General features: G+C 45.1%; 2 protein-coding genes across 4 annotated transcripts in view; one reads left to right on the top strand and one right to left on the bottom strand.

Moving 5' to 3' along the window:
• The window catches only part of LOC134841414 (bridge-like lipid transfer protein family member 1), a 469,521-nt gene that overhangs the window by 86,963 nt on the left and 357,219 nt on the right, over nucleotides 1–25,339 (bottom strand). The window lies entirely within an intron of this gene.
• Nucleotides 1–25,339, top strand: part of LOC134841416 (microtubule-associated proteins 1A/1B light chain 3C-like) — a 393,097-nt gene that overhangs the window by 337,137 nt on the left and 30,621 nt on the right. The window lies entirely within an intron of this gene.

The following is a 25,339-nucleotide window of genomic DNA, read 5'->3' as shown; positions in this document are numbered from 1 at the left end:
GGTGGGACCAACAACCAGAGGACTATGAGGACTCCGGTTGCAAATTTTCTGGATCGGGAGCGACGACCCGACCTCTGCTACCAGCAGACCAACGTCAAACTCCTCTCACCGGGCGCCCATGCGTGGGACCCTCGGCCGGGTTTTTGTTATCGGATCAGCCTAAGCCGGCGAGTCTGATCCGCACCCTCCTACTAAGAGCCGGCGTCGAGCCAAACCTCTGGGTGTTGGCTATTTTTCACGAACTCATTTGGAAGGAACGTCAAATGATGTCGATTTCAGTTCATCCATCTTACAGAGCCCATTCTCGAATATCAGATGGACCTGGTGGTTATTTGGCACATTAAAATTCACCAATCCTTTTTTTTTTCAACGCTTGTGAAGAACCTAAATGAAAATTTTTTTTCTATGAAACTCAAATCTTTCTCTAAAACATATTGAATAATTTGTTTTTTTTAAATCAAAAATACCTAGTGTTAAAAATTTATAATTGAAGTGAGCCATTTTAAAAGTATTTGTTATTGATTCTCCGTAAGATTTTTTCAGACGTGAAAAATTATTTGATATATTCTTTGAATTTTTTGTTTCATTAATGATGTTCCATTTTTGACGTTCATTCTTTTTTGTTGAGAACACTTGTGATAAAAATTGATCGTAAAAATTTGGATTGCTCTTTCAGAGAAACCTAACAATTCTATCATCTAATAGATATGTTAGGCTCTATCTTCTAATGTTGTCAATGCAACTAGAGGATGTTCCCCCGCCTAAAACCATTTATTTACGAAATGATAAACCAAAAAGAAATTTTGAAGCAAATAAGTTTTTTTGCACTGTGCTAAGATCTTGGCGTAGTTTCGGGTTCAAGTTCAGTGGCACCAATATTTGCGACAAAAGTTAGAAAAAAAGTTCGCACTAATACACTTTGCGTCGCAAGTGTAAACATTTGCTGAGTACTTAGTGATCTGTATCAATTCTGTAAGGATATGGGTCAAGTTAAACTTTTCAAATCTATGGATAGCAGGAAGGGCCGTATCAAATTCTGAATACGGATAAGCTAAAAGGAAATGATAAGAATTCAGAAAGTGCACACTATGTGACGGATATGTTCACACTATCATCAAATGTCACCTCTTCGATTCGCTCATTTTTCACCGCTATTTTTCTCATTGCAGCCAATGCTGCAGAAGCGGATGATGATCCAAAGCTTCTCTGCAAAAAAAAACATTGAATAAAAAATATACTTAGTAAAAACAAGTGCAAAAACTGCTCATCAGAATTCAGCATTTTTTCAGAAAGGATTAGAGTGCCAGCTATTAACGGCGATTTCATTACCAACCTCGAGTGTTTGCTGACTGCCACTGCGATAACTCAGACTTTTTCGGGAACTTCCTGCCTCCAAATTTACGCCATATTTCTGACTAAGAAGGATATTCCGAGTTTTTAGATACTGTTTCCTGACATTTGGGTCAATCTAAGGCAAAATATAGCCCACCTGATTGTAAATAAACCATTTCGTTTGCCAAAAATGTATTTTTACACACCTGTGATTTGCAATTTTTCAGTAACTGTGACCGGCGGCGAATATACAGCGTTTCTGTACAAAAAAACATAACGGTCAAAATTTTAGAAGCAGCTTTTTAGACTGAAATTCAAATCGCCTAATCTGACAACTTACTAAAGCCCGGGACACTAGGAGCCCGGTATGCACTGTAACGCGAGTCCAATGCCAGTATTTGTTGTTCCATGACGCGCTTATCATAAAATCTAGAACATGAGGATTAAGCAGTTAACAACTGCAAGTTCAACCAGCTTGGTACTTGTTTACAAATATGCCAGTATTTGTTGTTCCATGATGCGCTTATCAAGAAATCTGGAATATGAGGATAAAGCAGATTAACAACTGCAAGTTCTTGTTTAGAACTACAAGCTTGGTTCTTGTTTAGAATTGTAACCTTCGCCCGGAAGTACATATCCACGGAAAATAAAGCGAGGTTCTAAAACGACTGGCTAGCGTCTAAACACAGCTCTACATGCTTTTCACCGTCTCTGCCTAAGCCAGTTCTTTTGGTGGTCTTTTCAAAATCGGCTCGACAAAAAGGTTACTGTTCTCCGGCTTCGACCAGAACGCTTAAATTAACTTACCTACCTGCAAAATTAGTGAGCTCATGGCTGGGTCTCAGTATCTCCAGACCACGAGGTCACTCCTAAAAACAGGGCTACTACTATTTACTATATTACGATTGTTTTTGTTCAGTAGACAAAAATCATCATCTCCATCGAAGATGGATCAACCCTTTCCCTCAACTCCTAGCTTCTCTTTATCAGAAAATGAATCCAGAGGTTAATTAAATTCAATTCAGGGCATGACCAGGAAGCTAAAAGTTCGTATAAAATGGTTCAAGTTCAAGTATCGAGACCCCTACGGATTCTGGAATCCGGGGAAATAACGTTCTTATCTCCTTTCCAGAAGGCTGATAAGGTTACACACTGTCCCAACACCCTTCACCGTTTGCGTGAATTGCTCTGTAACGATTGTAGCGACTCTTGTAACAACTCGGAGCGGTCTCTGATAATCCCCAGTTGTATCTCGTTATTTTCTCGTCGAAAATTCTATGGCAACTAAAGGACGCTTAAAGAGTGCTCAAAAATCACTGTGTACATCCTGCAACGCAGCCGTGAAGAGCAAGACGAAGGAGTGCGATGCGATAAATGTGGCGAGTGGTGGCATCGGGCGTGTACGGACATCCCGCAGCAGATTTACGACCATCTATCATCGGTTCATGGGATTATGTGGCCTGTTCGAACTGCCTTGACGATGCCAAGACAGCAATGAAGACGTCCATTCGAGATAAGTCTATTGAAATTTCTCTAGAATCTATCAAAACTGAAGTCATCAATCTTAAGCAGCTATTGTATCCACTGATACTAAGACAACTGTAAATCGCCACACAGCAACGCCTGTTACAACTGATGATCAAAGTAAAATGGGAATAAGAATAAATGGCGTGCCTGAACCTTCCAACCAGAAATTGCATGACAGAATGGATTCAGACATTCAAGCAGTCAGAAAAGTTATGGAGTATTTGGGAGAGCCTGGCAATGAGCCTATTACTGATTCCTTTCGGCTGGGAAAGTATCGATCTGATGCTACCAGGCCGAGAACCTTGCTGGTGTGGTTTAAGAATCCATGGCTGGTTCGTAAGCTGCTGGCTAAATCGTTAATCTTGAAAGATTATTCTGATCGCATCTACTTATCCAGAGAGCTTACTGTTGACGAAAAGAAATTGGAGTCGTGTGTTCTCCCTGAACGTTATAAACTTGTCGAAACCGGTATCTCAAAGGATAGACTGAGAGCTAGCGATTTAAAATTGTATCTGGATGGCAAAGAACATGTGTTTTGACTAGCCAACCGCAAAATTACTCTCTGTTTGCTGAATGCCCGTTCATTGAAAAAACTTAATGCCATTTATGAACTACAGTGTGATGCCATTTATCACGGATTTGATATTATCTGTATAACTGAGTCTTGGTTAACCACGGACATTGATAATTCGTTTATTGCTATTACTGGGTATAATATATTTAGGAAAGACTGCAATTCGTTGAACTCAAACAAAACCACAGGCGGCGGTGTCTGTATTTTTGTTCGTGAAGGTATTGTCAGTGATCGGTGGACTTGTCATCATTCTGATCAGTATGAAATTCTGTGGCTGTCACTTAGCGTAGGAAATAAATATTTGTTGGTCTGTTTGGTTTATTTCCCACCTGATGCTACGTATGGCCGTCAGCTAGAAATGCATATCTCAAATTCCATCAATGTCTTCAGGGACCAGAACCCATCGTCAATTATTGTACTCTGTGGGGATTTCAATAACTTGGATACTGATGACCTCGTATTAGATTGCGGTCTTTACGGAACCCACACGCGGGAATAATAGACTTGACAAAATATTGTGTTCGGATGAAATTTATTTCAATGGTATTGAACGATTTACGTCTACTCTGAGAACGGACCATATGGGTTTGGTTGCTTATCATGGTGTTGAACAATCTGAAAAGAAGGTTGTTTACTTTCGTGACCATAGATTTGCCAACAAAAATCATTTGAACTATTTGCTGGATACCCATGATTTAAGTTATTTTCTTAACTACAACGATCCAAATGTGTTAATAGGGGAACTTTCTAACGAGCTTCTGAATCTGTATAAGGTCGCCTGTCCATTGAAACGTGTTGTTCTTAGCTCAAAGGATCCACCTTTCATGACTCCGGTTATGAAATATCTTTTAAGGAAGAAGCATCGACATGCACGTCGAGGTAAACTTGCGGAAGCGAATGCTGTCGGCCTTCAAGTTCGTATTTTAATTACCAAACGTGCCTTTTCTGATTACAGTGGTCGAAACTGGTGGCACCGTGTGAATACTTTATTGAATAAGAATACAATAGCCCCAGATCGCACCTGTGCTTTTTCGGCTGAGCAGCTTAACCAGTACTATAATGGCATCTCCACTGCTTCTGGAGGCCCATTCAAGCCTACTTATTTGGAGACTACAAATGACTGTCCGCAGTTTTCGCTCTTGCAAATATTTAATGCCATGAAACGCATTAGGCGTACCGCTATTGGCCCAGACGCTATGCCGTTTTGGATCTTTAAGGACAATGCTCACAATTTGGCCGAAATCTATTGTCATATGTTCAAATTTTGCTTGGAACAAGGTATTTTCCTGGAGTTTTGGAAGCTTGCAAAAATATCTTCCTTGCCAAAAGTTTCGTCTCCAAAGCAGCCAAAGGATTTGAGGCCTGTCTCTGTTACTTCTGTTATGTCCAGAGTGTTTGAAAGGTTAATTTACCAGAACTATCTGCAAGGCCCTTATAACAGATGGCTTACACGTAGCCAGTATGGTTTTCGTAAACATTCTTCTACTTCCTGTATGCTCATTAGGCTGCAACATTATCTCTAGAATTTCCGTGAAAACTATGATTATGTTCGCTTCTTTTCTCTAGATATGTCAAAAGCTTTTGATACTATTTCCCACAAGAGTGTTATAGAAGGAGTAATGAATATTGTCCCAGTAGTCGATCCTGCGGTTGTCAACGTAATCATTAACTTCTTGCAAACTAGAGCCCATTATACATCTCTCAATGGCTTGGATTCAACTGTTTTGTATACTAATCAGGGTGTCCCTCAGGGCACTGTCCTTGGTCCGCCTCTTTACAATTGCTCTACCCATGCTATTGATGTTTCAGATATTTCCACCACGTTATCAACTTATGCTGACGATAACAATCATCTTGTAGCTGGCTGCAATAGCGCTGACAATGCTCGGGAAGTTATTAGTTCGCTCTGTCACCAATTGGACGCAAGAAACTTGTTTCTCAATGTTCAAAAATCCTCCAAGGAAATGCGTATCATTTTCAACCATAGTGGCAGTATTGCCATACATATGGTTGAGTTCATTGAGGTTGTTGATGACCTCAGAGTGCTAGGGCTTACGATTGACTCCAAATTTGGTTTTTCTAAGCATATTGACAAATTGTTAAACAATCGATTTCTATACTTTTTTCAATCTGTCGCCTTGGTAAAATCGGTTATTCGAAGGACGAACTTGCTATTTTGTATCGTGCTTTTATTCTCCCAAAGCTTTACTATGGCATTAATGTTTGGGGTGGTTCAAATGTTAAAGATCTAGAGAATATAAATTTGTTTCAAAGACGTGCAATAAGGCTCGGCGTTACTGATACTTATGAACCAATATCTGCAACTATTAGAAGAGCTGACCAAAAACTCTACGATGCAATCCTCCAAACAGATTCTGATCATCTGTTGTTTGATTTAGTTCCGACACGTTCTACCTACTCAGCAAACGACCTGCGCTGTCGTGATCCACCTATTGCTCGCTGTAAGACGGAGAGGCAAATGAAAATATTTCCTTATCGCCTGCTGCGCAGACTTCATGACATATAGTTCAATTTGTTTTGTCTTATTACGATTTATAGATGTCATTCTATAACTAATTTAAGTATCTAACTATCTAACTATTGTTGTTGTGTTTTTCTTCTTGCTTTTTTCCAAAAATGGCCGTTTCGACGTTTCTCAGAATTGTGACGTCATCATTCGAATTTTAAAAATTAAAAATTCCAGAATCTTCTGACCTTCACGATTCGTCTAATCATTTAAATAAAGTCGTTAATCTGCTAAAACCGTTAATCTTCCAGGTCAGCGGCTTTGAATTCGAAATTGCATTTTTGTCCATTGTAACACTCGCCCGGAAAATAAAGCTAAGCTATAAAACGACTGGCCAGCGTCTAAACAAAGCTCTACATGCTTTTCACCGTCTCTACCAAAGCCAGTTCTTTTGGTGGTCTCTTCATCATCGGGTTGGCAAAAACGTTACTGTTCTCCGGCTTTGACCAGAACGCTCAAATTAACTTACTTACATGCAAAATTAATGAGCTCATGGCTGAGTCTCAGGAATTAGTGAGCTCAAATTAGTGAGCGAACTCTGGGTCTCAGGATTCCTCTGGATCAGCGGATTCCTTAAATAAAAACATCTATGTAACGTTCTCCCGGAAGTACATATCGACGGAAAACAAAGCTAGGCTATGAAACGACTAGCCAGCGTCTAAACAAAGCTCTACATGCTTTTCACCGTCTCTACCAAAGCCAGTTCTTTTGGTGGTCTTTTCAACATCGGCTCGACAAAAAGGTTACTGTTCTCCGGCTTCGAGCAGAACGCTTAAATTAACTTACCTACCTGCAAAATTAGTGAGCTCATGGCTGGGTCTCAGTATCTCCAGACCACGAGGTCACTCCTAAAAACAGGGCTACTACTATTTACTATATTACGATTGTTTTTGTTCAGTAGACAAAAATCATCATCTCCATCGAAGATGGATCAACCCTTTCCCTTTCCCTCAACTCCTAGCTTCTTTTTATCAAAAAATGAATCCAAAGGTTAATTAAATTCAATTCAGGGCATGACCAGGAAGCTAAAAGTTTGTATAAAATGGTTCAAATTCAAGTCTCAAGACCCCTCCGGATTCCTGAATCCGAGGAAACAACACCCTTATTTCCTCTCCGGAAGGCTGAATTTACGATTCCACCACCCTTCACCGTTGGTGTGAATGGCCTTGTAACGATTGTAGCGACACAATCGTTACAATTCGGAGCGGTATTTGCTAACACTCTGTTGTAATTTCTACTTTCTGTCGTAGTTTTTCTCGCAACTATCGCTGTTGTTGTCGCAACTCTCGTTGTGGTTGTGTTGTATTTTTGCTTTTCTTCCAAAAATGGCCGTTTCGTCGTTTCTCGGAAATATGACGTCATCATTCGAAATTTTAAAAATTTGAAAAAACAGAATATCCTGACCTTCACAGTTCGTCTAAACGTTCAAATAACGTCGCTTATCCTAAAACTGCCAATTCTCTGGGTCAGCGGCTAACCCTCCGAAACTGTCTCTTTGTCAATTCTGATCGAATGTCACATACTCCTCGGACAGTCCGGTCAATTTCCCCATTGAATCTTGTAGTCTTCGTAAAATTGGTACAGTGCCATCGAACAGAATTTACAAAATGCACGAAATCACTTTTATCCACGTCATATCGACTCACTGCAGATTATAAATGGCATTATACTACATCCTTATAGCCTTCAAAATTCTTTCATTAATCTGCACTTTCGAGGATACGGTCTACGATAAAACATTTTTTCTGACTTTCAATGTCAATGCCCTGATTTAAAACTTTTTCTCCTAGGTTTTTAAAAGGTGTTAGTTTACAGGACAGTCCTACCAACCAACAAGCTAAAATTATCCTGCTATGCATCTTGCATTCGTTAATTTTAGCTGGTATTGGTCCTGAATATTAAAATTATCACCCTCACAAGAAAGAACAATGAAATTATCTCCCTCTCCAAGAGATTACCCAAGCCTTTTATGTCACCACAAAGTGATCAATCGTCCTAGTTGATTAAAAACAATCATGCAGGCTGGAATATTTAAATATACTCTTCACTCAAGCCTTTCTAAATAAATAGTAAGTGTCTCTAAAGCCACTAACTAAAATCAAAATGCAAATTTATGAATGCAACAAATTCTTTTAATGTTCAATCCTCAACTAAATGTTTTCTTTCAGTTTCAATTACAACTTGGTTGCTTTGATTTTCATTTGAGTTTTTCTGTCACATACAAAACAATTCTGAGTTTTAAATTCTTCTCTTTCATCACTTCTTTGTTTCTTCTTTTTTCGTCGTTTAGAAGTTCTAAAACTTCTAAATTCTTCTAATTTCGTTTCTTTTTGCATCTTGTTTTTTGGGCCATTCTGTCAATGTTCCATCTCCTCCTCCTGCGACATTGACTCTGCACTTTCAGTTTCTGTGTCTTGCAATACATCGGTAGCGATTCTTACGCTTTTGGAAGCAGTCCTCCAACACTTCTGCTCTTCTACTCTTTGTTTACAACAAAGTAGGGGGTCAACATTAGATTCTCTGTTTCGGCAGAAGCTGTTGTGGAGGCACAACGTCACGTTTCTCTTCAAATCTTCCTTTAACATCTCTTTTTTCTCCCTTCCATTACATTCAATCGTCCTGGAAGTTCTCTTCACTGCGCTGGTCACCGCATTCCGATCAGTTACAATAGCTAGCTTGAAAGCTCCTGCTCCAATGTCCGGCTGATACGTGCTGTACACTCTGCTGTGCTTCGAGATATGCTTCTTAGCATATTCGTACAACCATGCAAAAATTTTGGCTCTAAACCATGGCATCAGACGTCTCCTGTCTCATATCTTTTTCACATCCATCGGAATGTTCAAGACTTTGCACATTGTCTCAAAAAGATCTAAATCTTTTAGACAATCCAGTTTCTGCAATTGTTCTCTCGTTGGCGCCTCCTGTCTTTTGTTCTCCTTCACATGAGCTTCCAGCCATCGTATTGCCATCATAACTCCCACTATCACTATCGTTATGGGCCGTGATGAGTCTGGTAAACCAATGGAGAGCAGCTCTCCAGAGTCCCAGATCAACACTAGATTACTACGCCCGGGGTACCACCATGTTTGCAACAAGTAATGGCAGTGAAATTCATTATGTGTTGACATGATGCTCCTCCAATTACGCTTTCCCGAATCTTCCAGTAGTGGTTCTACTTCCATCATCACTCGGTGGACTTCATCAGTTTCATCTACTGCATTGTAATCCGTGACGGTTGATCCTTTCTCTTTCTGTCTCTCAAAGTCACTGAAGTTCCCACTGGCGTATCCCATGAACTTCCTTCTCAGTATCGACTCTAACTTTTCTTTAGTTCTCCCCGGAACCGCTGAGAATGTTTTACTCAGTAACTCGTAAAACTTTTCTGACATTCTTGCTAGTCTTACGCATTTTGGCACCGAGATGGCTTGATCCACGATCGTTCTCGTATTTTTCACATCCACAGCTACTTTTCTTATATGTTCTTACACATTAGAGCTAATGTCGATCCCACAAAATATCGCGCTCCCGACGATCTGCGGTAATGTCTCACTGTGTCGGATGTTCATTTCCGCTTCGATTGCTTCCCTCCACCTTCCTATGTGTTTTTGCTCAGTCTGCAAAACTCCTGGGACCACTTCTACACTGATGACCGTGACCATCTCATGCTTTTGTTCTAGATTCAATAGTGACTCGAAAGAACCAAACATGCTGTAGAACCCTAGTGCAGTGACTAGATTCACCTCAGTTCCTCCATGGTAATCCGCAATTAGTTCCGTTTCTGTCTTTGCCTTCATCACAATGTTCCCAAACAAAATCGTCAACTGCTTGTGTTGTTTCTCCAAGGTCTTCACGCAATCCAGACCTCCACAGACGTGACCTTCTAGTCCACAGAATTCTGCCATACAGCTACCAGGTTTGATTCAGTCCTCTGGTCCCTAGCCAGGCAACTCTACTTTGTCATCTCCGTTTCTCTTAGAGGCTGTTGTCATCACGTTATAGATGATGTTAAGATCACGCAGGATATAGTCTGAGTTCAGTTCCCTCTGTACGTCTTGTGTTGCACGTAATATCGAATCAGAGTTGGTACTCGGACACCATGATGGTTTCATCAGTTCCCTCACTACCATCAAACTCGTTCTCAGCCGTACGTCTGAGAATCCCAATCCAAATCCTACCCGGTTGTCCCATTTTGGCACTCAAGGTGCATTCACCTTCTCCTCCAAGACTAGTCCCAGCTTGGCCTGCTGAGTAGCAGCGCTTCTTATCGTTGCAATTCTCGATGTCCAGAATCTCAGCAACACTGCCTGCTCGTAATCAAAGAAGCAATCGCGTATGTCCTCATTTAGGAAAGGGTTGTACGCTATCCCTATGATTCCGGACACATAACCGTAAGACTTCTTTCTGATTGGTCCACAGCTTTCACTGGATTTTGGCATCACTCCCATGGATTCCTTAGTGAGCCTCAGCTCTTTGTTTGAGAATCTCCTTATTTCGTCTATTTTCCTCATGAGTTCTAGTTCCACAGGTTCCCTCATGTTCACTCGCATTGGTTTACTTTGATGCACATCCAGCAGAGCTAGCAAGAACAATGCTTTCGCTCGTTCATCACCTTCACTTAATATCTTGACACAGGTGTTCAATGCTGGCACTGACATTTGTTCTATCATGAACCGAAGGAAACCGAGAGCGTCTCTCCGCGCACGCTATTGCTGCTCCTTCTTGGGTTATCAGATCTCTCACACTCGTCATTAAGAACACTTTCTCTTCTTTCGATCTCTTCCTATCTTCTGAATCATATTCTCCACGAGTCAGTCCGATCATGCACCAGGCGAACCTCGGTTGTAACTCAGTTCTCACTTAAGGCACTGCTATCAGAGCGTGTATTCTCGGCGTGGTTCTCAACTCTTCTTCTAAAAACCGTAACACTATCGCTCTCCATGGATGGCTCACTAATTGCTCTATCGTTTCTGCATGCATCTCGGAAGACACCAGAGTCCAGTATGCTTTCTGCTTGAGGGTGGCGCCTTGCATCATTGTTTCCAAACAACCTTCCATGGCACTTTGGTCTTCCAGAGCCATCAAATGTCCTCTGGCCGAATTTCTGTATTCCAGCATCTCCATTATCGATTGGCGGGTTCATCTTTTGATACAGTATCAGACACTGTCAGTCGGTTATATTCCACTGGGACTAGCTGTCATATAACCCTTCCTTTTTCATGGTTCATCACGTTGCAACCCTTCCGCTACATCAGTCAGCATCCTGTCTGTGCCAGGTAATCGATCATCACCCTTTCCCAGATTCATAGCTTCTTCAAATCGTTTTCTTTTCGCTGAGTTGACAGCTTTTGTCGAGATTTCGGAATCCACCTTCGTCTTTCCCGCCTTCCTCAATGTCACCTTGCTGCCCAGTTTCATCTTACTTTCAATAACCTGGTCAATCACCAATTTTGACCGCATCGTTCCATTCCGGGTTCTTGACAGATACATCACTTCTCCTTTGTCTTCTTGCGACGTCATCTTGATAGGAGAGTTTGCCTCACGCAAAAACTCACTCAATCTCCCTTCACACTCGTCGAGTTTGTCAAGGACCTCCCGCATTAGTGGTCGATTGAGACCCAGTTTCAAAATGGACTGGGTACCAAAGCTCTGAACTACCGTCCAGACCTCTTCCATAAAGGCTACTCTATCCCTTCTACATCCCGTCCTATTTTCATGGTTCCTGTGATGCACCTCTCACTCTTCTTTGGGCAACGTTCCCAAGAAAGGTACTCTGGCAGCGCATTCTATCCTTCTTCTCCTTGGTGATTCCATGAGGAGTCTCTGTTCTGTATCTTTAGAATTGCTCGGAGAGCCGCTCTCTGGCAGATTCCGGCTCGTTTCCAAAAAGGCTGACTGGGGTTCCAGTGTGGAAGTACCCTCGTCTGCTGGCTCAGTCGTTTCTAACGCATCCGCACCATTTTCAAAATCACTGAGGAAAATGAAGTTTAGGCTGGATACTCTTCCTGTCGATGCCTGTTGCATAGATTCCTCCGATCGACGGCTTCCTCCCTGTCCATCATCTCCTTTTGGTTTCTCTTTCGAATTTGACGGCCCTTGTTCTTCACTTCTGGGCCCTTCCGGAAAATTCGGTATGACCAGCTTACCAGCTGACAGATCTTCTTCCTCTCCATAGATTATTCTTACCTCTTCATATCCGAAGGGTGCTAGCAAATTTCTCGTCTCTAGCGTTCCTCCCACCGTTAACTCCGGCTCCACACTCGTCAAGATCAGGGAAGACTCTGGTAATTCAGCTCTGCCTCTCTTTTTCATAGGCGCTAGATCCAGTTTCGCCTACTTCCTGTCAAATCCTCCAGGCTTCGGAGTCGCTGCGTTGCTTATCCGCCTTCTCGTTGCTTGATCCGTGTAAACAAATTGCGTATGCTGCAGCACTGCGGCATTCCTGCCCACAAAACACGGATCCATCGTTTCCGAGAGTTTCGCCACTCTCCTTTGATTTGTCTCAAGCGCTCTCAACCTGGGAGTTTGCACTACGGAGACTGCTCCGAGCAACATCCTTCTTATCAGAGGAAATTCAGGGATTTCTTCCGACAGCTTCTCGTAATCGCCCCAGTTTTTCGTCTCTTCTCTCACCTTGTGATATGCTGCAGTGAGACGAGGAACTCTCGTGATCTCGCCATTCGTTTTGTCACAGGCCCTTAGGTTCCAGATTTCGAGAACACCTCAAGGTGCCCTCTGTCCACTTCTCCCATGCGATCACGGAAGTGATCATCGAAATTGACGACCGTAATCTCTGGCTCCGATATCTTGGCAAACAACAGATCTTTGCTCATGAGTTCTCGCAATACGTGCTGCTCACACCAATTCAGCGCACTTCCGTCCACTGCTGATATGAGGTTCAGGTGCAGCACCGACCTCCTGTCTGCTTCCACCATAACATCAGGGAACGGAAACGTGACTGCTGGTCCGTAAATGACTGTCACGAACTCCGTGGCTCCTCTGATCAACGCTAAGGGATCGGTCCTCATAGCTAAGCTCAGATCAGTTAACAGGGGCATGCCCCCAACATGTCGTCGCACATCTTCCTCCCTCTGGATTGTTTCATCCTCTCCTGTTCCAAAGCGATTCTGCTGTAGGAGGTACTTGATAAGAATGTGTCTCAAATCTCTTATCTTATTCCAGGAATCCGTAGCTCTCTTCACGTCGAACTTCCTCTCTCTCTCATCTGCTCTGGGTAGCGCGTCAAATTCATCAGCCATCCCAAGTTTCCATGCGTTATTGCAACCAACGTTAGAAGTCCATCTAATCGCAGGTTTTGAATTCCTTCGGTGAGCGGTACAACGGGTCCTTTCACAAAATTTTCTGCTCCAAAGGTCACGATCAAGGCTAGTAGTTCAACGATCGATACTTCCACTACTGCTTGGAGGAATTTCTTTATCAAATATCGGGAAAGTGTTGGGTAAATTTTCGCCAAGATGGAAGCAGTCCATCCGGCTCCTACCCCTTCCAGTATGCTAACAGTCCGGTCAAAGCCTTTTTCCCCCTTCACTTTCTGGGTCCAGAAAGCTTCTAGGGTAACTTGGCACACTCTGTTCACAAACTCGGCTGATTTTTCTTCAGCATTTTCGGCCAGGTTCACCTCCTTCACTAAATAGGCATGATTCTTCTTGATCATAACGGGGCCTTGCTCGAAAGCATCCGCTCCCAATGCTGCTATCCGAGGGGTTAAGTGCAGCCACTGGTTAGCCTCTGGTTTTGTCCTCAAAACCAGCGCTTCCAAGTGAGCTCTGGTCTCTTTGGAGTTGTTTCTCGTCTCTCCTTCCTCTCTTACGTCCATTCATCAGAACCATTAATCGTTTGATTTCGCTACGATCACTCGATGTTCATCGTCAATTCCTGGCTTCAATTTAAGTTGTCTACTGAAGTTGGACAGTTTTAACCTCAGTACTTCATCCAATACTAGCATGTGTAGTGAATGGTCCTTGAATCTTCTCACTGCATTCGAGATGTCAGACCACAACGCAGGTAATTCAGCTATGAGTGGCCTCAGATTCTCGATCTCTATTTCGCGATTTGGGGCAGATATGATCACATCATATTCCCTTCCGAGAGCAAAGCCACAATCGCATACACGAACTTCAGTCCATCCGAGAGATGTGCATATTCCGGAGACAGTGCAAACACGGCGCTCGGTGTTATTTTAGTGAAGGCACCCTCTTTCAGGGTATCCTCTACTTCACCCATTGTTTCGAGGATATCTTTTATAGCTGGACATACAGCGGCTTCGGCTGTCGTAGGCTCTCTGAGTATGCTCAGGAAACCTCTGCTGGGTAGATGGTCATTGATGCCAGCGAACACAATTGTGATTGGGTTCATATCTAACTGCATTTGCACTCCGATCGACATCGACACGGATTGTGTTAGGTCCAGGTCGACCGCTGCTAACATTATCACATCAGGCCAAAACAGAGACTTGGAGGTATATGCAAAGTCTGAATTCGCGACTATCAAGATCTTGGCCTTCCTCATTACTGCCTTGTCGTATGCAGCAAAGATGGTCTCATCCTTCTTTATCGCTATCAACCCACCTTATCTCTGAACATCAGCTTCCTGATTCACTTGTTTCGGATACCCTTTTTCTTTCACATGGCCTGGGGGTGCTTTCACCTGCCTGAACATCTTCACATGTTGTCCAATAAACGCCCTCGTGGTCAGGAATCTTCCAGGTCTCTCTTCTCAATTTCCTTCGTCGTGATTCAGTTTCACGTCTTGTAACGGTCTTGCATTCACTGGACCCATTGTATTGTTCAAGGGCAGTCCCTCTAGATCGGCAAAACCTTAAGGCAGTTGTAGAGTTGAAGTTTATGCCAGCAGCTATTAACCAGTCCACGCCTGTTTTGAGTACAGTCCGTTGACAGACAACCTCGCTCCATTCAACATCCTCATGGCATCTGCTGCAAAGCTCACCGTCTGAAGCTTCAGTTTCATCAGATCATCCTTATATATGTGCCGGGGAGAAGGTATGGGCCTCGACCACATCAGAGAGCTCCTGTTTGGGCGTCGCTCCTCTCGACTGGTGCTCGTCGTCTCTGATCTCGTATCCGATCTAGAGGTGCTGGTCGCTTCCGCTGTCGGGTTGACAGGCCCTAGTCTTTGTCTAGGATTGATGGTTCTTCTCAAAGGCGCTACCCCCACGAGCTGAGTACGTCCGTTCTTTGCCCTGATTTGCTAGAGCTTTGCGGCCTGTAGGTCAACACGGCTGTGACCGTTTCCAAATGTGTTTCTAGGTTAGGAGGCACAAACGTTGAAATTGTCGGTTTAACCGACGTTTCTTCCTTCTTCAGCACTCCCGTGTCAAAGAGTTCTACTTCCATTTCATCTAGTCGCTCTTGGAAGACTCTGTTCAACCAGGCTTGTCCCTCGATGCTGTCAAAGTGGATGCCGTCAGTAGTCAGTGTGGCCTGATCCATAGCTCTCAGCTCGTGCTCAATATCCATAGGGATCATCCGTTCAGCATTCCGACTCGCAAAATTCCTCAGGATGATGTTCCACCTGATTGCTCCTTCTTTATTTCTCCTCCCTGCTGCGGTCAACATCTTTGTGCTCATTGGTACAGTGCAAACGGTCAGTACCGCGCAGTTGAATCGCTGCCAGAGAGTAGTAAATAGGCACACCATCATCGACTCCCAAAGCGCCTCTTCCTCATCTGAGCTTCTCTATATGTTGTTCGTCCCTGCTAGGATCATTACATTAGGGATTCTCCCTGGGTTCATCAGCTCCACCATCCAAAATAACTGGGCTATCGTTGCGCCTCCAAACTCCATCACCGTGGTGATCCAGGAAGTCCTCAAATTTTGGAGCACTCTGACCAAGCTGTCCCCCAGTATCAGATGTGGTGTCCCAAGTGGCGGTTGCTGCATATTTACTGCTGGGCATCAGGTCGATCGATTGAAGCAGGCTCTCGGATCCGTATCCGGAGCTTCTGTGAAGCTATACCTCAACTGATTGTTCTTTTGCACGTCAATTACTCGGGACACTTTCTTCGCCAGCATCCCTCGTATCTTTCTGTCTGGATCCTCAGAGCCCTTTGTTGATGATGTTGCATTGCTAACTACCTCTCTGGTCATCACGTCTTAGGAGAATTGTACTCTGCCCGTGTCATCGATTGTTCCATAGGGTGCAGTCACCCCGGAACCTGGCGCATTCCTGTTGGCAACCAGTCGTCCTGCTGTCTCTATCAGCTTCCTCACCGTTTGCTCTACGACTGGATCTCCTAAGGTGTCACTCGGATCCGGAATTGTCACTCGACCAGTTGTAGTCGGGAGTCGCGTTTCTGTCGTCTGACTCATTTCTCGAGGCGTCAAGAGTTCCATCGGGGACTGCCCACGAGGAATATCCTTTGTAGGTATCGCTTTTTCTACTGCTGTAGTTAACGACAGACGCTCCGATCGCTGCTTGTATTCTCGCCCTCAGCGCTCCATTTCTTCACTCTGCTTCTTGTTGCAGTCTTCCAAATTTCTTCTATACTGAGCATGGTCTTGGTCATCTCGTCCAGCTCCCTTCTATTCTTCTCTAATTCTTCTGTCGTCCCATTGAGATCTTGCATAGTCTCGTTCGTTTGAACCTCCTCTTCTACTCTCGCCCTCTTTGGTCGCACAAATGCTCTCAATTGTGAATTAGACGAAGCAGCCTTGTTGTTCATCTCCTGATGCATCCTCCTCAGTCCAGGCTTAGGCTTGGTGGGCAAAGGCATCTCACTTGGCTGGTAGGTCCTTGAACTTCCCAATCCAGGCTCGTTCGCCAAGTCACTCCCTGATAGAGCCCCGTTTCTCCACCTCATCACTCTCATGTTCGGGCGGTCTAGTGTGTGTGTGTGTGTGTGTGTGTGTGTGTGTGTGTGTGTTTAGGAGCCCTCCTGATAATCGGGGGACTTGAAATGTCCAGTGCTTATTGCGAATAAGATGATGTTAATGGGGTTGGTCTGCAAAAGCGTCAAGGTTGGGTTTCTTCCCAGGTGCTGTTTTCTGGCCCGGTCCCAATTTGTAGGTAGTGTTCCGTTGTTTCTGGTTCTTCCTCATCGCAGTGCTCGCATATAGGATTCTGTGATAGCCGAAATCTGTACTTGGTGTCCTTGAGTGATGTTTCTCTGTTTACTCTCAGTCTGTACAGAAACGTCTCTCCTGCGCGCGTTCTGTTTACTGAGCGTGGTAGATGTTCTTCGTTGAAAGCTTGTCGGTGTTTTGAGTTTGGTGGTGTTTCCGTCTGGTACCTTTCTTCGTTCTTTGCATCTTTTCCTCTCAGGATCATTTCTCTTGGATCCATACCCTGTGGCAGCTCGTTTACGCTGTTTCTTGCTACCCTGCGCTAGTCGGGTCTGAAAGAGTTCTCAGCCCTGGCCTTCAGTCTCGTGGTGACTTCTCTCTCTGCCAGTTTACACAGATGATGGTCTTCTGGTAGCTCAAGGTACTTTACCATCTGCATGGCTGCTCCGTCCGCAATGATCAGGTCAATGTTCTGAATCATGGCTTCGCACTTGATCGCGCTTGCTGGCTATCCGCGTGGGGTACCCGTTATTATTGCCGCTGCCCTGTTGTTGACAACTTCTAGCCTGTTGATGTTGGTCCTGGCTAGAAACGGGCCCCCAATTTCCGAACTGTAGAGTCCTCCCGGTCGGACATAACTGCAGTACACACTGCGGAGATCGTTCGCCACGATTTCCCAGTTCTTCCCCGCCAACGCGGAAAGTACTTGTGTCCTCTTCGAGATTTTCTTCGCCATGTTCTGGCAGTGACTCGTGAAGGTCAGCTGGGAGTCTATGGAAACTCCAAGAATTGTCGCTTGTTTCTCCGATCTGATTCTTGTGTTGTCCATCATCAGCTCAGGGACTGCCTTCCCCGCTGTTTCTCTGGGGTCCAAGCTAATCACCAGCACCTCCGTTTTGTCTGCTGCAATCTCATTTTTGTTCTCCTTGGCCCATATCTCGATCGCATTGAGAGCTGGCTGCATTTTTTTGGCCGCTCCCTCTACTGTCATGTCTTCTGTGCAAACAGTGAGGTCGTCGGCGAACTGGTCTACCTCAGCGCTAGGAGCCATTGCCTTGATAGCGCCGGGTAGACCTGCCGTTGCTCTCCTTCTTTCAGGATACGGCATCTGCTGGTTTTATCTTCCCATCGCACAACCGCCCGTCTGTCCCTCAGAAAGGACTGAAGCGACTTCACAGCAACCGGGTGAAGGTTTAGGCGCGCCATGTCTCTGAGGAGACCTCCCCGCCAGACTGTATCAAAAGCCGCTCTGAAGTCCACCGCCGCTACGATAGTCCTCTTCTTGGCCTGCAGGTTATCCATCGCCGACTGGGTGATGTTCGCCAGTACGTCTTGAGTGGTCCTGCGCGATTGGAAACCTGACTGTTCCACCGGAATGATGTTGTTTGTTCTCACCCACTTCTTCAGCCTGTTTGTCACCAAAGCTTCAAGCGCCTTGGAAACGCAACTGAGGAGGGAAGCCGGCCTATAGCTCTTTATCGCATCCGCTGGCTTTTTCGGTTTCCTGATGGGCACGATCACTGCCTGTTTCCACTTGGCTGGGACACGGCTTTCCACCCAGCTCCTGTTCAAAATCTTCAGCAGGAGTTCCTGGCCGGAGTACGAGAAGTGTTTCAGCATCTGAGACATGACTCTGTCCTCTCCTGCTGCACTATTCTTGGTCTTGCTAAGCACTTTGTACAGCTCGCTCGGCGAAAACTCGATGCCGGTGTCGTCGCATTCCTCGGGTTCTTCCTTAAGGTGTTCTCGAACATCTGTGTACGCTGTTTTGGACTTGACTCTGTCCACTTGTACTCTGCTGACTTGGGCATACGTCTTCATTGCGAGATCTGCTTTCTCATTGTTGGAGCGTGCAGTGCAGTTTCCCGATATGATCTGGTTGGCTGGAAGCGGTTGTTTGCTCCTTCCGTCGATGCCTTTGATGGTATTCCAGATCTTTGTCCCTGAGGCGTGGGCGTCCAGTGTCGGCGCGAATGATCTCCACCAGTCACGCTTTCCTTCTGCAACTGCCCGACTCAAGTTCCTTTTCGCTGTCTCATAGGCTGTCCAGGCCCTTTCTTCTTTAGTTCTTTTCCACTCATCGAAGCTCTCCTTCATTCTTTCTTTCGCCATATTGCACTCTTCGTTCCACCACGGTGTTTGTCGTTTTCTGCTAGAGGTCATAGGAATTTTTGCTTTCGCTGCTTTCATGACAATGTCGACGAAGTCTTTGTACCGCTTTTCGAGAGATCCTTCTTCTTTCCATGTTTCTTCCACCAGGTCGTCCACTTTTTCGGCAAAACCTTCCCAGTCCGCCCGTTTGTAGTTAAAGTTTCTGCGTTCCGCTTTCTCCTTAACCGGCTCTGCAGTTGCAAACTTCACCAGAAACGGGAGGTGGTCCGATTCGAGAGAATCTCCGATCTCCCATTTTATCAGATGTAGACGGCTAGCATGCGCTATCGTGATATCCGGAGCCGTCGCCTGCAAGCCTCTGTACCTGGTAGGTGCTCCATTGTTGAGAGCTACCATGTTTTTAGATGCCATCCAGTCGTTGATTTCTTCGCCCCCTTGGTCTGTCTGTCCACTGTGGTCCCAGACACCATGTGCGTTTACATCTCCTCCTATGATGACATCTTTTCCGCTCGGCCACCCAGACAGGTAAAGCTCCACGTCCCTGCTGTAGGAGTTTCCTCCACGAGCCGGGGGCCGATACATGTTCCAGATCTTCACTCTTCCTTTCTTCGTCTTGACTTCAACGCCGATCGACTCCAGAGCTGCCTGGTTGGGGAGGCTCAGCTTGTCTAGTCTTTGGACATCGAGATTTTCCCGGGTGAGGATAGCCACGCCTCCTTGGGGTTGCTGGTTACCCACCCTGTGGACGGTTCTCTCTTGTCTGTGATCCCTCCATCCTTCCATCTTTACACTCGGTGTCGTCTCAAGCATCTTCGTTTCCTGTAACAGCGCCATGTCCACTTTCTGGTCTTCAAAATATTTGTGCAGTACAGTTGCTCGACCTCTCCAGCCATCCACGTTAACTTGACAGATGACTATTCCAGTGTTTCTTCGGTGGTTGTTCTGTGCCTGTTCTTCCTCTTCCTTCGGTCTTCTTTGTTCTCTCCGGGTTGGGGCACGCTCCCTCCTCCTTGAAGCAGGCCTTTGCTCCTGTTCACAGCCACAGTGCCACCTGAAGTTGTTGTGTGCGTTTATTTCTTTGACGCTCATGTCGAGGCATTCTCTGTGGAACCATTGCCTGCAGTCCACACATTGCATTGAATAGCCTCTCCGGGTCACCGATTTCTTACAGAGTCCACATGGCCATCTTAGTGGCCCCGGGTTTGTCTCAACATCTCCCGCTAGCAAAAGGAGGCGTCTCGGGTCAGCGGGACCCCCCGGACGCCTTGGCAAAAACCCCTTCGCAACATTTGCACTCTCGGGTCGTGTAGGAAATTTGAGAAGGCATTGCTGTCTTCCACACCGCTCGCCTCGTGAAGGCTTACCACATTGAGCTGTTCGGGCAGTCTAGTACTCTCGTTTCTCCATATGCTGCCATCAATAAGACTTCCTTGTTCGGTCCCCACGGTTATCATGCCCCAAGATGTTTATCAAGGCGGTCAGCAACATGACTACCTCTGGGTCCTTCAGAGCGAAGCCTCGATCCATTAGCCTCCGATAGATCGCGTCTACCATCGGTCCTACATATGCCTCTGCCAGGTCCATCAATTCGTACAATTTGAAATTATCCATCTTCTTGCAAATTTGATTTTATTATCGATTCGATGATTTGAAATCAAATGAGAGATTAAACGATCAATCAGGATCTAGAAAAGAGGTCACGAATATCACATTTGTCAATTCTTCACTAGTTTTGTATTAAAATTTATTAAAACCGTCAGATAAAAAGATTTTGATAATTAAATTTTGCAATTCGACCTAAGATTGGACAGTCCAAACTCTGGATCTATTCCTAAGATCGTCATTCAGTTGTTCATGGTCACCAACTCCTTCTTACCCAGAGTCTTAATGACATCACACAAAACATGACATAACACACGTGTCACACACAACACATCTTTAGTATGACGCCCTCCTGCATGCCACCTAAACTCAGCCTAAACTTAAGTAATATTCCTTATGTAAGTATACTTGTATTTTAGCATCAGAGAAGGTTACGTATATCAGTGCGTACAGCTCCCCTGAATGCAGTCGTCCTCTGTTCGGATCATACACTGGAAGCGAAAGCTCCTTCACTTCCCTTTCCACGAGGAAGTCTCTCAATCTCGTCAAAGACAAGACTAGGTTCTCCGGGTCCACGTGCCGCTTCTCCGTCGCCCTCGTCACCAAGAAGCATAAGTACTTTCCCCGTATCTGTGACGTCGCCGGAGGCAAGGCTGCTACGCCCCCTATTCCTGGTCTTTCCTTCCAAAAAAATTCTATGTTTTTATATTCTCTCTTAAAATCTGCGGCTAACGCTGTCTTAAAACTCATGTCTGCTGTGATTGCTATCGCATATGTTCTACTTGTGAGTATGAAATCGCTGTCTGTTAGTATTGTGCTACTTGAATATTCATTTGGTAAGTTAAAATTTGACTCAACTACCCTTCCTATGTCCGGTTTCTTAGGGTCCTCGACTGTTTCCGCTTCTAAATCTCCTGTCTCTCTTGCTATTCTTAATTTTTTTATCAAAAAATTTTCAGTGTGGGTAAGTCCTACCCCCACTCCCCGGACAAAAATATCCATCGACGTCCCCGTCAATCGCATACCGGATATCAAGTCGAGATTGGAAGCCTGAATGAGTAGTCGCCCTTCCTGGGCAGCCCAGGAAGGATCTTCTCTTTCGGTTTTCCTGTATTTCATGCTTTCACGATCTACATCTTGAATCGTGACATTGGTCTCCTTTGGGTCCGACGTCATTTCGTTCAACCACTCAAAGACACGCATATTCGTCAATTTTTGTACGTAGGATTGCTGTTGCTCGTCGTCGAATTCCACTTCGGGTTTCGACCGGTCCTCGATCCATTCCTCGTCGTGATCATCGACTATGTCAATGTCCTGTGACACAGTTATATCTTCTAGACCTACTACTTCTTCCACTATCTTCTTTAGATCTATCCTGTCCACTACAAATTCGTCGCCGTAAGGGTTGTATTTCTGCTTGGATCTTGTTCTGTCAATCTGTCGAGTCTGTATCGTGAACGGAACATCCGGTTTCAAGTTCTTGGGAACCTCCCTTTGTTCAGGGTCTTGCCAGTCCTCCTCTGCGTATGGTAAGGTTTCTTCATCCGCTTCAATCACCTCGTTTGGATCCAGGTCCAGTGGTGGACTTGTTCCTTCCTCTACGACTTCATTCCCATCGTTCTTTCGCCTGGTGCCCTTCTCGTTGACCTCACTGACAGGGACCATCATCAAGTAATCCCCCTCTTCCATGTCTGCAGGTATACACCAATCTTCTGTCGATGGGTTGTGTGGCTTAATGTTTTCGTAATGAGCGGCTCGGCCAGTACTCAGTCTATAAAAGCGTCCCTCCTGGTGCACGTCCGTAATCATGAACGGTCCCCTCCAATTTTTAGGAGCTTTTTCGTTCCTTTCGGTGGTAAGCTTTTGTACCAGCTGCTTTCTTGTCAAATCTTTTCCTCTGCCTTGCTTGTGCCTGCTCAGTATTTTGTCTACAAAAGTCGTCTAACTCCTGTTGACGTCTTATTACATCCCTTACATAGACCTGTGGTGACGTCCTCTTACCCTCATACTCTGGGTAGAAGAAAGTCAAGGGCAAAGACTTCTCGTGTCCGGCTAGCATCATGTGTGGACTAACTCCGGTGGTGGAATGTTGCGTGCTATTATAAGCCCCCATCACTTGTGGAAGGTATCTGTCCCAATCGGTCATGTACCTGGAACAATATACCCTCAGCATCGATACTAACGTTTGATTCTGTCTTTCCACTAAGCCATTCGTCTGGGGATGGTATGTCATGGAGCGTCTCAACCGGCTAGCGTCTCATAAGCTCTTTCGTGAGTTCCCCCACAAAAGCTGTTACATTATCCGATTGAAATATCATCGGACAACCATGTCTTGCTATCCACATAACGATCAGGTGATCGCACGTCTCTTCTACCGAGGCAGTTATGCAGGGCACGGCCTCTGCATACTTCGTGAAATGATCTATCATGACCAAGACTTGATTATAACCAATGTCTGTCATGCATATCTTTTGGTGATCAATCTGCACCACCTCGTTGAATTCAGACGACTCGATCGACTGCAAAGGAAATCTTAACCCCTTGGATCCTTGACTTGCTGGCATGACAGACATGCTGTTACCCACTTCTCGCATGCTTTTTTCATTCCAGGCCACTCAAAGCGCTTCAGGATCCCATGATATAGTTTGTCGATTCCCTGGTGGCCCATCTGATCATGCGACCTGAACAAAAGTTCTGTCTGATAGAGTTGCGGCAACACTATCGCGTTATTCTTGTACAGGACTTTGTCGTCTTCTTTTCTCTTGCAAGCCACGATCCCGTCCTTGTTCATATACAACCTTCCCTCTTTCTGCATAAAGTACTATCGCAGAATGCGGTAACTGTCTTCCTCGATGTCTCCTTTGTCGGGAGCACCATTTTCGATCTACCTTTTCAGGTTGCTTGTCATGCAGTCATTTCTCTGCGCTCTTACTAGGTCCGAGAGTCTGTATCTCGCCTTCAAGTACGTCTTCATGACCCTCATCTGACTATTCAGCTCATTGGGCTGATGCGTATCTTCTTCCATCTTAACGCACCAAATCTTTGCCAATGGCTGTGTTTCCTGTTCGAATGGCTGAAGATCAGTCCTGACTACCTCTTTTTGGGGCAACAGACTTATCGAACGTTTCGATATCGCTATTGTTTCCAGATCAACCGCTGTGTTATCAAAGACTCTTTCACCTGGTATGAGGTAGCGATCACTGTCAGGGTCTTGATATACCTCCCTGTCCAGATTCCTTGCTCGAGTCTCCACTAGCAGTGCGTGGGTCGCTAGCACTGACAGTTCCGATCCTGAGCTCGAGTTCCTGTCTGAGTAGGTGTCGATTCCTGTGTTCCAGGAGTTGTCATCCATTGAAAGGTCTGATATAGAGCACGTCCCCTCCTTCAGATCAGTTCTGTGCCTTCTTCGTATCCATCTGAACTCCCCGGACAAAACTCTATTCTCCAGGTCCTGTTTCTCATCAGGAATTTTTTCAACTACATCAGATTCCCCGGACAAACTTCCTTGTCCCGGGTGTTGATCTGGAAATCGCCGGTTCTTCTAACCGTTCGTGTCCCCGGACAAACAATTTTGTCCCAGGTTTCGTTCAACCTTCTCACCTTCTTGCTCCTGGTCCTCAAAGGTAACGGTTTTCTTTTGCGTATCGTTCCCGTTCTTTCCGACGGTATGAAGTACTGGTTAAAACCTCGTGGGGTTTTGAGGATACTAGTTGCTGAACTATTGTCCTACAATCCCTCTCTTTTTCTTTGTGTTGTCGTCTGGACGGCATGTTCTTCACCTTCTCACTGACTGTCAGTGATGCCACTGCTGCTGCCCACTCGGGGTCATCTCTGGACGCTTCTCTCTCTAACAATCTTCCCAGCATCCGCATCACTTGCGGTGTGACCTGCACGGTTTTATCCAATAATGAGAATCTGTTAATTTTCATGCGAGAGAGCTCCTGCTGGACCAGGTTCGAGCGCAGCAACAGGTCCAAGGGCACCGGGTCTTTCTGGGATAGATTTTTTTTTTATCTCGGCTGCTTTCTCTACAGGTAATTCGGGATGTCCCGGGATTGGATGTCCAAACTTATCCAACCATCTCATCAGGGGAAGCGCTTTGTAAGTTTCTTTATCCAGAAACGAGAAACCTTCCTTGATTTCTGCCTGATTGGCTTGCTTCTGTTCCAATATTTCCTAGAACTCGGTTTTCTTGCCGAGGCTATCAGCATTCTGGTGTTTGTCACGCATCCTCTGCTCGATTATCATGTGATAGCCATCTAATCTCCCTATCCATCTTCCAACATAACTCTGATCCATCGAGTATGTCTTCAACCATGATAACGCCCTGTTGTCCACGCGTAACTTAAAGGGAGCGCTCCCCAAGTATGAGCGGTTTTTTTCCACAAATGTGACTACTGCAAAACTTTCTGCCTCTGGTGCACCATATTTCATCTCAGTGTCACTTAACACCTTACTGCCATATGCAATGGGACGGAGAACGGTTCTCCCATTCCACTCCTGCTCCTGATGCAGTATTCCCGAGATGGCTACTACTGATGCGTCTGTGTCAAGAACATACATGCCCTTTTCAGTAGGCATGCCTAGCACTGGCGCTTCGCTCAGTTCCCGCTTTTTGTTGTCAAA

The sequence above is a fragment of the Symsagittifera roscoffensis genome, chromosome 3 (genome assembly GCF_963678635.1).
Source record: "Symsagittifera roscoffensis chromosome 3, txSymRosc1.1, whole genome shotgun sequence".
NCBI lineage: Eukaryota > Metazoa > Xenacoelomorpha > Acoela > Convolutidae > Symsagittifera > Symsagittifera roscoffensis.
This window is presented reverse-complemented; position numbering and strand designations above follow the sequence as displayed.